The sequence below is a fragment of the Ictalurus punctatus genome, chromosome 17, assembly GCF_001660625.3.
Source record: "Ictalurus punctatus breed USDA103 chromosome 17, Coco_2.0, whole genome shotgun sequence".
In the NCBI taxonomy this organism is placed as follows: domain Eukaryota; kingdom Metazoa; phylum Chordata; class Actinopteri; order Siluriformes; family Ictaluridae; genus Ictalurus; species Ictalurus punctatus.
The window spans coordinates 13,666,550-13,678,394 of record NC_030432.2 but is presented as its reverse complement, the minus strand read 5'-3'; the positions used below and the strand labels follow the sequence as shown (position 1 = coordinate 13,678,394).

The 11,845-nt window shown below is 35.4% G+C and overlaps 1 pseudogene; it reads right to left on the bottom strand.

Annotated features, from left to right (window-relative positions):
• Positions 1 to 5,702: 5,702 nt before the first annotated feature.
• Positions 5,703 to 6,547, bottom strand: LOC108277576 (olfactory receptor 52K1-like; annotated as a pseudogene).
• Between the last annotated feature and the right edge of the window lie 5,298 nt (positions 6,548 to 11,845).

The following is an 11,845-nucleotide window of genomic DNA, read 5'->3' as shown; positions in this document are numbered from 1 at the left end:
GAATGCTGCCTATGACCCCAAGAACACCATCCTCACCGTCAAACATGGAGGTGGAAACATTATGCTTTGGGGGTGTTTTTCTGCTAAGGGGACAGGACAACTTCACCGCATCAAAGGGACGATGGACGGGGCCATGTACCGTCAAATCTTGGGTGAAAACCTCCTTCCCTCAGCCAGGGCATTGAAAATGGGTCGTGGATGGATATTCCAGCATGACAATGACCCAAAACACACGGCCAAGGCAACAAAGGAGTGGCTCAAGAAGAAGCACATTAAGGTCCTGGAGTGGCCTAGCCAGTCTCCAGACCTTAATCCCATAGAAAATCTGTGGAGAGAGCTGAAGGTTCGAGTTGCCAAACGTCAGCCTCGAAACCTTAATGATTTGGAGAAGATCTGCAAAGAGGAGTGGGACAAAATTGCTCCTGAGATGTGTGCAAACCTGGTGGCCAACTACAAGAAACGTCTGACCTCTGTGATTGCCAACAAGGGTTTTTAAACCAAGTACTAAGTCATGTTTTGCAGAGGGGTCAAATACTTATTTCCCTCATTAAAATGCAAATTAATTTATAAAATTTTTGACATGCGTTTTTCTGGATTTTTTTGTTGTTATTCTGTCTCTCACTGTTCAAATACAACTACCATTAAAATTATAGACTGATCATTTCTTTGTCAGTGGGCAAACGTACAAAATCAGCAGGGGATCAAATACTTTTTTCCCTCACTGTATTAATTCTCTACTCGCTTACTACTCTGTAAAAACACTTCCTCTTACCTTCTCAGAAGGCGGAGTCTTCGTGCCGCTGGGCTAGAGAAGCAATGAAATCCTTTCCCTTTCGCTGAAGGGGTGTGTACCAAAGGAATTTTACTCACGGAGTAAGATATACGAATTGTCCTTTATATGGACTTCGGTTTATTAAAGAACAAAAGGATTACAATTATCTTAACTCAGAATATAAAGAAAAATAAAATAAAGAAAAACCAGCGACTACGCAGTCTGAAAATGGTTTTCTTTTAAGAAGAGACATAAAATAAATAAATCTTTTAGATCACGCAGGATCAGATAGTTTTTCTTCTTTCACAAGAAACTAAAACAAATAAACTTCACACGAGGTGCGGCCCTGAACACTCATCTGTTCGAAACTTATATACATCTCTCGCTTGTAGTTTTGAGTGCTAGAGTCTAAGTTTTTGCTCAAAACCACAACGCCTTCTCAACGGTGTCCGGATGCGGTAACGAGCGAAAACTCTGAAGCTGCATGTAGAAAACAAAAAGCATGGCCTTATTTGGGTCTTTAACAGAGGGACAGAGGTTGAGGGATTGTGGTTTTTTAGGCACTCGCCTTAAAGCTGTGTGTTTTTGAGCACTGGCTGTAAAAAACAGGAAGTAAAAACAGGATGTATGTTTTTACTGGGCTTTCTTCAGATTTAAGCGTTCTATCAATTTTTCCATTTCATCTATTTGTCTAGCAAGATTAGAGAGTCTCGCTATTTTCTCATGTCTCTGAATTAATTTCCTAATGTATTCAGTCCTCCTGTATTTAGCACGTCCTTTTAACATTACAGCTTCAGCTGTCATTTGATTTAAGACACTCAGTATGCTATCACATTCTTTCACTACACAATCATTTTTCCATATCAGCTTTTCAGTTCTTTTTACATCCAGCGTGTCGAGCTGTAGATCTCTCAGGTCTTGCTGGATGTGCATAATGTCCGGAACAGCTTTCTCAGCGGCCCCCAAACCAGAAGACTTGACAAACCAATCCGTCTTCCTCCATGTTGCTGTCTTGCTCCCCTCCTCCTTCTTCTTTTTCTCCTCACGTGGTTCTGTTTCCCCGGACTGTCCAGGTTGAGGTTCTTTATATAGTTTAATTATAATACAGTTTTAATCATTTTCACATAACATCACATAATATAATACATCAGCTTGTATTTTACATTAAGCTGGAAATAACAGTAGGACTGAGGCTACATATATCTGAGATCCAAATCTCCTATAACAATACAAGTACCATTAAGTAGAGCAGAGATTTAAACAATTATAAAGGGATGCACACATAAAATATGGCAGGAATACTGGGACATAGCTGACACCGTATGACACCTATATAATATACAAAAACAAGTAGGCATGAGTGTGAGGCAGGGCAGGAACCCATAGGAAGAGATGATAATTACACATCTTAGAATAGGTCATGCTGGCTTAAATCTAACATTACACAGAATAGGGAAACACCCCACTGGACTCTGCACCCACTGCAATTCACAAGAGATCTTAAAACATATTCTGTTAGACTGCAAAAGATATGAGGAAGAAAGAACTGAGCTAGAGATGCAAATTGGAAAGCAAAATATGATGCTAGAGAACTTGCTGGGGAAAACATCTGGGACTGTCCCCTAATAAATTATCTAAAAAATACTGGGATAGGTGAGAGACCTTAGTAATTTACTATGAATATCTAGTATATAGTTATTTATTTGGTTGTTTGTTTATTTATTTTCCCTGCCAAGCTGCTGCCAACACTCCAGTCCAGTAGGTGGCGGTAATGCACCTTAAGTTGGTTTGCCAACCACCATTAAAATCAAAAGAAGAAGAAGAAGAAGAAGAAGAAGAGCCTCATTGTTCAGTCTTGAGCCAATGTTACAGGTACATGTACCTGTTGCCTGCTGCAAGTGAAGTCTGTGTAGTTCATGGTTTTGGGCCCTTGTGTCGGTTTGCTTTTTTTTGTTGCTTTTTTTTGTTGCTTTTTTTATCCTTTATTGTTGCTCTTTTTGTCAGTAAAGAATCTATTGTGGATTATCTTTGCCTCCTTGCCTTTGGTCATCTCTGCTCTTGGATTCATTATTTGGGGAATAGCTCTGCCAGTAAACTTAATGACTTTGTACACAAGAGACCTGATTTGATTCCCACCTAAGACATCCTTGTTACTTCAATGTGTTTTGAAACAAATTATGAAAGAACAAGATTTATATGACATTTGGAGAGTGGTGAATGAAACACAGACAGTATACATGGACACAAATGAGGGAACATTCTGTGACAATGGCTAGACTACACAGCTGGTATTGTTTTAAACATAATTTAAATATTATTAAGTATTGTGCTATTTCACCTGTAAGCTTTTTAGATCATGGTGTGTTGTAATGTTTTTGGCACTTTAATACTGTTTTATTGAAAGATAATTTTTTTTGTCAGGTGTTTGTTCATTTCTGGAAAAGTTTTAAGAATAGGGAATCATTGTTTGTTTCTATACAGCAATGGTCAGATAATGGAAAAATTGAGATACAGCAACTGTGCTGTATGTATACCCTCAATTCCGATTGATAGAAGATCTAGAGAGAGAAATGGTAGAAATACAAAATCTAATGGAAGCCGCAAGGGACCGAGAATGTATTGAAGTTCTCAAAAATAAAAATAAAAAATAAAAGTTTTGGATGGTTTGTTGGGTGTTAAGGCACAGGGTGTGCTGGTATGGTCACGCAGATGGATGGCCCAAACAAGTTTTTCTTTGGATTTGAAAAGAAGAATGGCCAAAATTAAAATATGCATTCTTTAAACAGACTTCATATAAAAACCATAATGAACTTTCTTTTACTTTCACACTATCTGTTATTACCCAGATGAGGATGGGTTCCCTTCTGAGTCTAGTTCCTCTCAAGGTTTCTTCCTCAGATCATCTTAGGGAGTTTTTCCTTGCCACCAGCTTGCTCAATAGGGATAAATAAAAATAAAAAAAATTCTTAAAATCTGTATCCTGTGTTTATATGTTTCTGTAAAGCTTCTATAAGACAATGTCCATTGTTAAAAGCGCTATACAAATAAAATAATGAGAAAAAAAATCTTCAGTTAAGGTAAACTGGATGAAGAGTGAAGCTATAGTATGTGGAAAATGGGGGGGTAGATGCCTTCCTAAACTACCTGCTGGACTTGAATGGAAGCTGGTTTTAAATACTTAGGTGTTTATCTTGGGGACGAGTCAATGTTGCAAAATATCTGGGAGGGGGTTCTGGAAAAAACAAAAGGACGATTAGAAAAATGGATTTGGCTGTGGCCAAAAATGTTATTCAGAGGTCAAATTATAGTCATCAATAATTTGGTGGCTTCAACATTCTGGCATGGCTTGGCATGTACTGAGCCACCAGGTTGACTTCTCGTAAAACTGCAGGCTGTCATAGTTAATTCTTTTTTAAAACTAAGTTACGCTGGGTACCACAGCATGTACTGGATCTTCCTAGAGAAGAAGGGGGACAAGGACTAATACATCTGGTCAGCAGAGGAGCAACCTTTCGTTTACAGGTTATTCAAAGACTCTTAACAGGTCCTGAAGATCTTCTATGGAGAAATGTCACAAACTTTATTTTAAGAAAAGCTGGAGGTCTGGGTCTGGACTATACACTGTTTTTAATGGACTCTAGCAAGATTCAGCTGAATGGACTGATTCCTTTTTATAAAGGGATTTTTATAAGTTTAGAGTTTTGAGCTTATTTCAAAAGAGAAGAGGGGTTTCTGAGTCTTCTTTGAATTGGTTACTAGAAGAACCGACTGTGTTTGGAGGCAGATTTGATGTATCAAGTGAAATTGCATGAGGTCTTGAAAACATAATGTGTACATCAAAAAAAAAGTTAAATTGTATCATCTAATAGATGCTGGGGATCCTGATTTAAATAACCCACAAATGGTAGCCTCCTGTTTAAGATTAAAATCAACAAGATTACCAGGCAAACTGCTAAATGTTTCAAAGCATAAGTTTACAACAGAAGAAAAGACTCGCATTTTGAGTTATGGTGAAGGAAAGGTGTTTCCAAACAATAAATACCCTTTTCCAGAGATTTACAATACTCCTGATCTTAAAGAAGCAGACATGCTGATGTTGAAGAATTTAGAAGATTTAAGAATTCATGAAACTGACAGTAAAAAAATGTATAGAAGTTGTGTCAAAGTTTTAAATAAGAAAACCTTAAAAGGAGAGACAAGTTAGGTTTGGATCAGAATGTAAAACCTGTGTGGAGAATTTTTTATAAGCCTCCTTTAGAAAAAAAGAGTAGGTGATCGCAGTTGCTGTCAATGCTTTTGTGAATATTATTAATACAAATGTATGTAATGTGTGTCCTTTTTGTGAAAAAAGGGAAACAATTTTCTTAAATAGTTGTTTAACAAGTTAAATGAAGTTTTTACTGTTCAGAGTTTTAGTCTTGAGTCTTGAGTCTTTTAGTCTTTAGTCTGCTAGCACTACTCCCATACCCAGATATTTCTCAATTTAAATCAGTAATAGGCACTTATTGTTTGCACAAACAAGGTGATGAACTGTTGGCTGACGTCCACAGCAAATTTTTCGGGTAAATGCTTGTGCTGTTAATTTGCTGCTAGATAATAAATATGCATAATTTACAAATGCAAACTTTCAAGGCAAAAATATCGGATCTGAGCAAAAACAGAATTGCACAATAAGACTTGTAATGCAAAGATTGCTGTACATGTCTCATAGATATTTAACAGCTGTTATAGTAACAATGGTGTAATTGTGTTTTGTTGAGTTATAGTGTATTTGGAAATATTTATTTACTTCTGGTTATATTACTTTAGCATAATTGTCATTCACACAATCTATACAAGTGCCAGTCATTGGAATATTTTCAAAATGTTTATGTTACACCTGCTTTCCAACCACAGTGACACATGTATTTTACATATTTAATTTAGTTTATTAGTTTATTAATTTCAAAAACTGTTGCCTTATTTCTTTGGTTCTCAGTCCGTATATTACTGGGTTAAAACATCTGGGAAAAAGTAAAACCATTGTGCTTATAAATACATGGCTGCTTGGAGAGAAATTATTTCTTACTCTATATTACATATAAGAAAGTAGGGCAAAAAATAGTGTAAAACTGATATCATTTATATGAGTAATACAAGTATTAAGAGCCTTCAAAGGGGCCTTACCAGATTTTATAACAGAGATAAATATTATTATATACGACACAGTAATGAAAATAAAATCTAAGGCTGGTATGAGGAAAGTTGACAAAAGTCCTACAAAGCTATAAATAGAAATATCTCCACATGCTAATTGGACCAATGCCACATGTTCACAAAAACAATTGTCTATCACATTGTTCTCACAGTAAGTATGTCTTCCTGCCAGACTAACTACTGTGATCATTAAGACTCTGTTACTGATTAACGCTATTACCGTGAACTTTAAAAGGTTACCTTTTTCCATATACTTGTGATAAAAAAGGGGTCTGCAAATAGCAAAGTAATGATCTAGTGTCATTGCCAACAATAACGAAGACTGGAATGACCCAGAATAATGAATGCAAAACATTTGTATCAAACAGCCAACAAGAGAAATACCATTCCAGCCAAATGTAAAGCTAAACAACATATGTGGTACAAAGATCATTGGTGAACACAAGTCCACAATTGCCATAAGATCAATTAGTACAAACATAGGAGCGTGCAAAGTCCTCTGTGATATTATTAGATACAAAAGAATAGCATCAGAAAATAGGGAATGAATAGCACAGGTCTCAATTCTTCCAAACCATGAAAACAGTTTGAATTTTTTTTTTAAAGAAATGTTTTGTATAAAGAGATCCTGCATTCTGGTCAACTTTTAAATTCATACAAAATACTACTTTGCACCTGTTTGGATATTTTGCTCAGTTTGTAATTTTACCCATACAACTATATCAGGTTTTAACACAAAATGTTAGTAATTTTTGTATCATTTTCATGTACAGTTACAATATTGAAATATTACATCCATCATGGAGATTAATCTAAGCTAAAATTTGTTCAAATTACTCGTAAAATTTGAAAAGATAGCTCTTTCACTTTCAGAAATTAACTCAACAAAGACATTATATGTAAAAAAAAAAAAAAAAAAAAAAAAAAAGTGTATGAAACCAAGAATAACCCACAACTTCACTATTAGTATAAGCATTCATTCTAAATCCATTCATTATTCTTAATGTTGACAGTGTGAATTAAGAGTTTTTCAGGCCTCTTTGGCTCTAAATATAATCTATTGTGTTCCCATGAGTCACTACGGTTTGCCATCCACTCCTGATGATTTTGGTCTTACAATCTATGATTTTATTAAAACTTGATGTATTAATAAATTCAAATTTTATTCAAAATTACCTTATTTTTTTCTTAAAATGGTACATGTATTCAGTTTAAATGTGATATTTTTCGTATGTTCTATTGTGAATAACATATGGGTTCTGTTCTGTTTTGATTTACATTTATTTACATTTTACACAGCATCCCAACTTTTGCATCCTAACTTTTTTGGAATTGGGTTTGTACATATAATAATAATATTTAATGCATTCATGTTCACTGTAGAAAGGGCATGGCCACTTTTTTGGTGTACATTCTTGGTTTTCTTTGTCATTACAACCAGGTACTCCTGTGGCTGTGTTGGGCCATTTCTTTTAAGATCTCTTCAAATATACCTCTTTGAGGAGATCCCTTCAAAGATTGCATGGAGCGAGTACAATATGTGCCTTCTAATTTTGCTTGCACAGCAACATCACCTCAAATGTTTATAAGGTCCGATACCTCACTATTCCGTCAGTGAAATCCTCCTTCACTGTTATCCTCCATCTTTCCTTGCTGGTAACACAAAATTATGACAATAGTGTTGGAGTGATGTAAAAGTCGCATTAATTGTTTGTTCAGACAGAGGTCGCATTGCCACATATCAGATATATACTGGATTTCAGTACCACATGAAAGTGGCCCAAATCAGAGTTGAAAATGTCAGATTCAGTGTGTTTTTTGCTGTTCAAACAGCCATGCAAGTAACAAATGTGTCACATTTGAAGAAAAAGATTTAGGACACTTTTGCCTGCTGTGTGAACATAGCCTTTATTTCGGCTTACTTTTGGTGTGCATGTAATGGCCACATGTGAGTGTAATCAGAAATTTGGGGAACCAAAGTGGGTGAATGAATAATGTGACTGGATTTTGGCCATGTTGGTTTGCAGCGATATGTTGAGAGAAATGGAGTTTGTGGGTGGGGGATGTAATATATATCACAATAAACTGATATGGCACAAACTATTCATATCACTGTCAATCTCTCAATCCTGCAAATTTTTTGCGTACCAACCCTTGCACCATAACATCATATCTTGTTTCATAAAACAATGGGCTTCAGATAAAAAGGTATACAGCATATTCAGAATATACTAAAGAGTATTTTTGAAAATTAAATATTTTAAACATGATTAAAACATCCATCCATCCATCCATTTTCTGTACCACTTATCCTTACTGGGTGACGGAGAACCTGGAGCCTATCCCAGGGGACATTGGGTGCAAGGCGGGGGGCACCCTGGACAGGGTGCCAATCCATTGTAGGGCACAATCACACATACATTCACTACGGACACTTTTTGGATATGCCAGTCAACCTACAATGCATGTCTTTGGACTGGGAGAGGAAACTGGAGTACCCGGAGGAAACCCCTGAAGCACGGGGAGAACATGCAAACTCCGTACACAGAGGGCCACGGCGGGAATCGAACCCTGGAGGTGTGAGGCAAACGCGCTAACCACTAAACCACCATCATTAAAACATTTTAGATTAATTATTACTTTCTTAAATATTAATTATTATATCAGTTTATGCCTGCAATAATCTGTCCCCTCATTGTAAGCAAGAACAGTAACCACCTGAATAAGATCAATACCATCTGATAACCCACAGCACTGGGCCTGGCATGTAGAAATATTTATTTCTCAAATGTCTTTATTGCAGGTCACCATAAAACATTGCTAGCACAATGTAAGCCATGGAAATGTTTTCATATCATTATTAAATGAACAAAGCAAATGCATTTGGGACAAACAGATTAGCTAACAGTAGCAAATGTAATGATGCATGTTCCTAATGTTAGATCTGATATTGTTTACAATAAGTAGGGATGGATAATTGGCCAACAATGACTACTCTAAGTAGACAATGGCATAATTGGTCTCTTGGTAATTTAAGATGTGGCCCTTAGTCCACTCTAATTCTGTCCTGTGCCCCTTGAGGGCAATTTGTTATGTTTGCTTGCAAAGTAGTGAAAGCAGACCTGGTCATGTTGATTAAGCAACAAAAGTTCAAAAGGATAAATGTCACTAAGTAATGAAAGGAATATCACTAAATAATAAGGGAAAGCACTAATGTCCAGTGACCTCTGTACATTTGGTTATCAGGTAGCATATTCAAGAAAGTAATACAGGTCAAACAGAATGCAGAATCCTTCCTGCTTTTTACTGCAGGAAAAACATATCTGTCCACCCAAACAATACCCTAAATGTTGAGACATCATGGTAAATTTCTGTACAGTCAATTTTATTTATAAAACTCAAAACAGTCACAGGCCTATTGGTCTCTGACTGCTATGTTTTCTGTCTGTTCAAAGCAAAGGAAATATACAGTAGGTTATCTCTCTCAAAGCCTCAAAGAGTGATGCACATGAACACACAACATTTTATTATGATATTTTATTATAAGTGCAGTATAATGTGGTGTCTGCCAAGAAATCACTTTGCTGGCTGGAACTTATTAAATACTAGCAATAAGATTTTAACTGTATTAAAATGTTATTTCTATTACATTGCAGAGAGAGAGAGTTCCTGTAAGTCCAAACATTATTGGCGTTAGAAACAGGACCTTCGCAGACAGAAATGTAAAAGGACTACTGTGGAAAATCTAGTCTTCACATAGGATCATATTCAGAGTTGAGTTAAATGCATGTAGTGAGGATGTACCACCAAAATTGCACACACATCGGCATGCCTCAGTTAGGCATGATTCTAATCCTTGGGTCAATTATTGTTTAACGAGTGTTTAACGTACCTTAATCAAAGATTTGTTGAGAATATTTTAGAAAGATCCAACAGGGATGGCCTCCGCTTGCTGTCTTTTGACAAAAAACAAAAGCATTCTCTGACAAAATGAAAATGTGACAGAAGAGGAAAGTGAAAATACAAAAAAAAACAATAGCGCAGAATTGATGAAAACAGGAAAAAAAAATTATAGTTTAAACACAGACACAAGAAACTCCCAGCAAACGATTTGAAAACAGGAATGTCACTCATCACTCGTTATTTATTTTTGCAGTTCGTTGTATTAAATTATGTCTGTATGTAACTTGAGTTTTCCCTATAACCTACTTTCTTTGGACAATATATCAAACAATTAAATATCTTTTTTTTTTTTTTTTTTAGGAATTTAATTCTAAAAAAAAACTATATACTAACAGACCAATGAAGCATAGTCTTTTGTTACGTTATCTACAAAGGATTTCACATCTATATCTCACACTTATAATATGATTTGAATAGTCTGGTCTATTATTTATTAACAATATATCTCATTTGTGAACATTGGTACAAGTTGAAGCATTGTCTGAATTAGTACCCAAGCTCTATTATTAAATGACAGGTCAGCTTTTGGCACTATTAGTACAGAGTTACAAGATGAATGGCTGTAAGCATGGCTGTCTGCAAGTCCAAACATGTTGCATGCATCAGGAAGTTAAACACCTCTTTTTATTGAACTTTCAAAACAAAAGGGATGTATAGTAGTACAGTGATAATAGTCTAGTTAGAACTGCAATAACCTTTCACAATGCAATTATTTTATGTGAAATCAATTTATTGGACATGGAGTTTTAAAAAAAAAAAAACATAAAAATATAAAAAAAGACCAAAATATGGACATCAATTTAATAACATGTTAGTTTGAAACACATTGGATTCAGTTTCCAAGACCATTTCCCAAATATTAAAATAAGCCATAAGATTGGTATATACTGTATTCTTCATATTCCCATTACCATTGCTACAGACAGTGTTTTCACAAAAAGAGTTCCAACACAGGGTTTAACTAAATTCAAATAAATTTAAATATAGTTCACAGTGTGTGATTTGGAGGGATGTCTATAGTGTTAACTCTTAATTCATGTGCATAAGTAGAGCAATGGTTCTTAAACCTTTTTTGGCTACTGTAAATAATAATAATAATAATAATAATAATAATAATAATAATAATAATAATAATAATAATAATAATGACCTTTTAAGCCAAGTACCCCTTTAGTAGAAAAGTGTATGTTTTCTTGTATGTTTCTTTAGAAAAGTGTATGTAAGGAAAGGTACATAAACCATAAAGCAGTATTCAATGCAACAATTATCTATATGTTGCACAATACAATTTTAAATTGTCAGCTAGAAAATGAATATTTTCTGAATATTTTATAAAAAAATTAATACAGTGAGGGAAAGAAGTATTTGATCCCCTTCTGATTTTGTACGTTTGCCCACTGACAAAGAAATGATCAGTCTATAATTTTAATGGTAGATTTATTTGAACAGTGAGAGACAGAATAACACCAAGAAAATCCAGAAAAATGCATGTCAAAAATGTTATAAATTGATTTGCATTTTAATGAGGGAAATAAGTATTTGACTCCCTCTCAATCAGAAAGATTTCTGGGTCCCAGGTGTCTTTTATACAGGTAACGAGCTGAGATTAGGAGCACACTCTTAAAGGGAGTGCTCCTAATCTCAGCTTGTTACCTGTATAAAAGACACCTGTCCACAGAAGCAATCAATCAGTCAGATTCCAAACTATCCACCATGGCCAAGACCAAAGAGCTCTCCATGGATGTCAGGGACAAGATTGTAGACATACACAAGTCTTGAATGGGCTACAAGACCATTGCCAAGCAGCTTGGTGAGAATGTGACAACAGTTCGTGCGATTATTCGCAAATGGAAGAAACACAAAAGAACTGTCAATATCCCTCGGCCTGGGTCTCCATGCAAGATCTCACCTGGT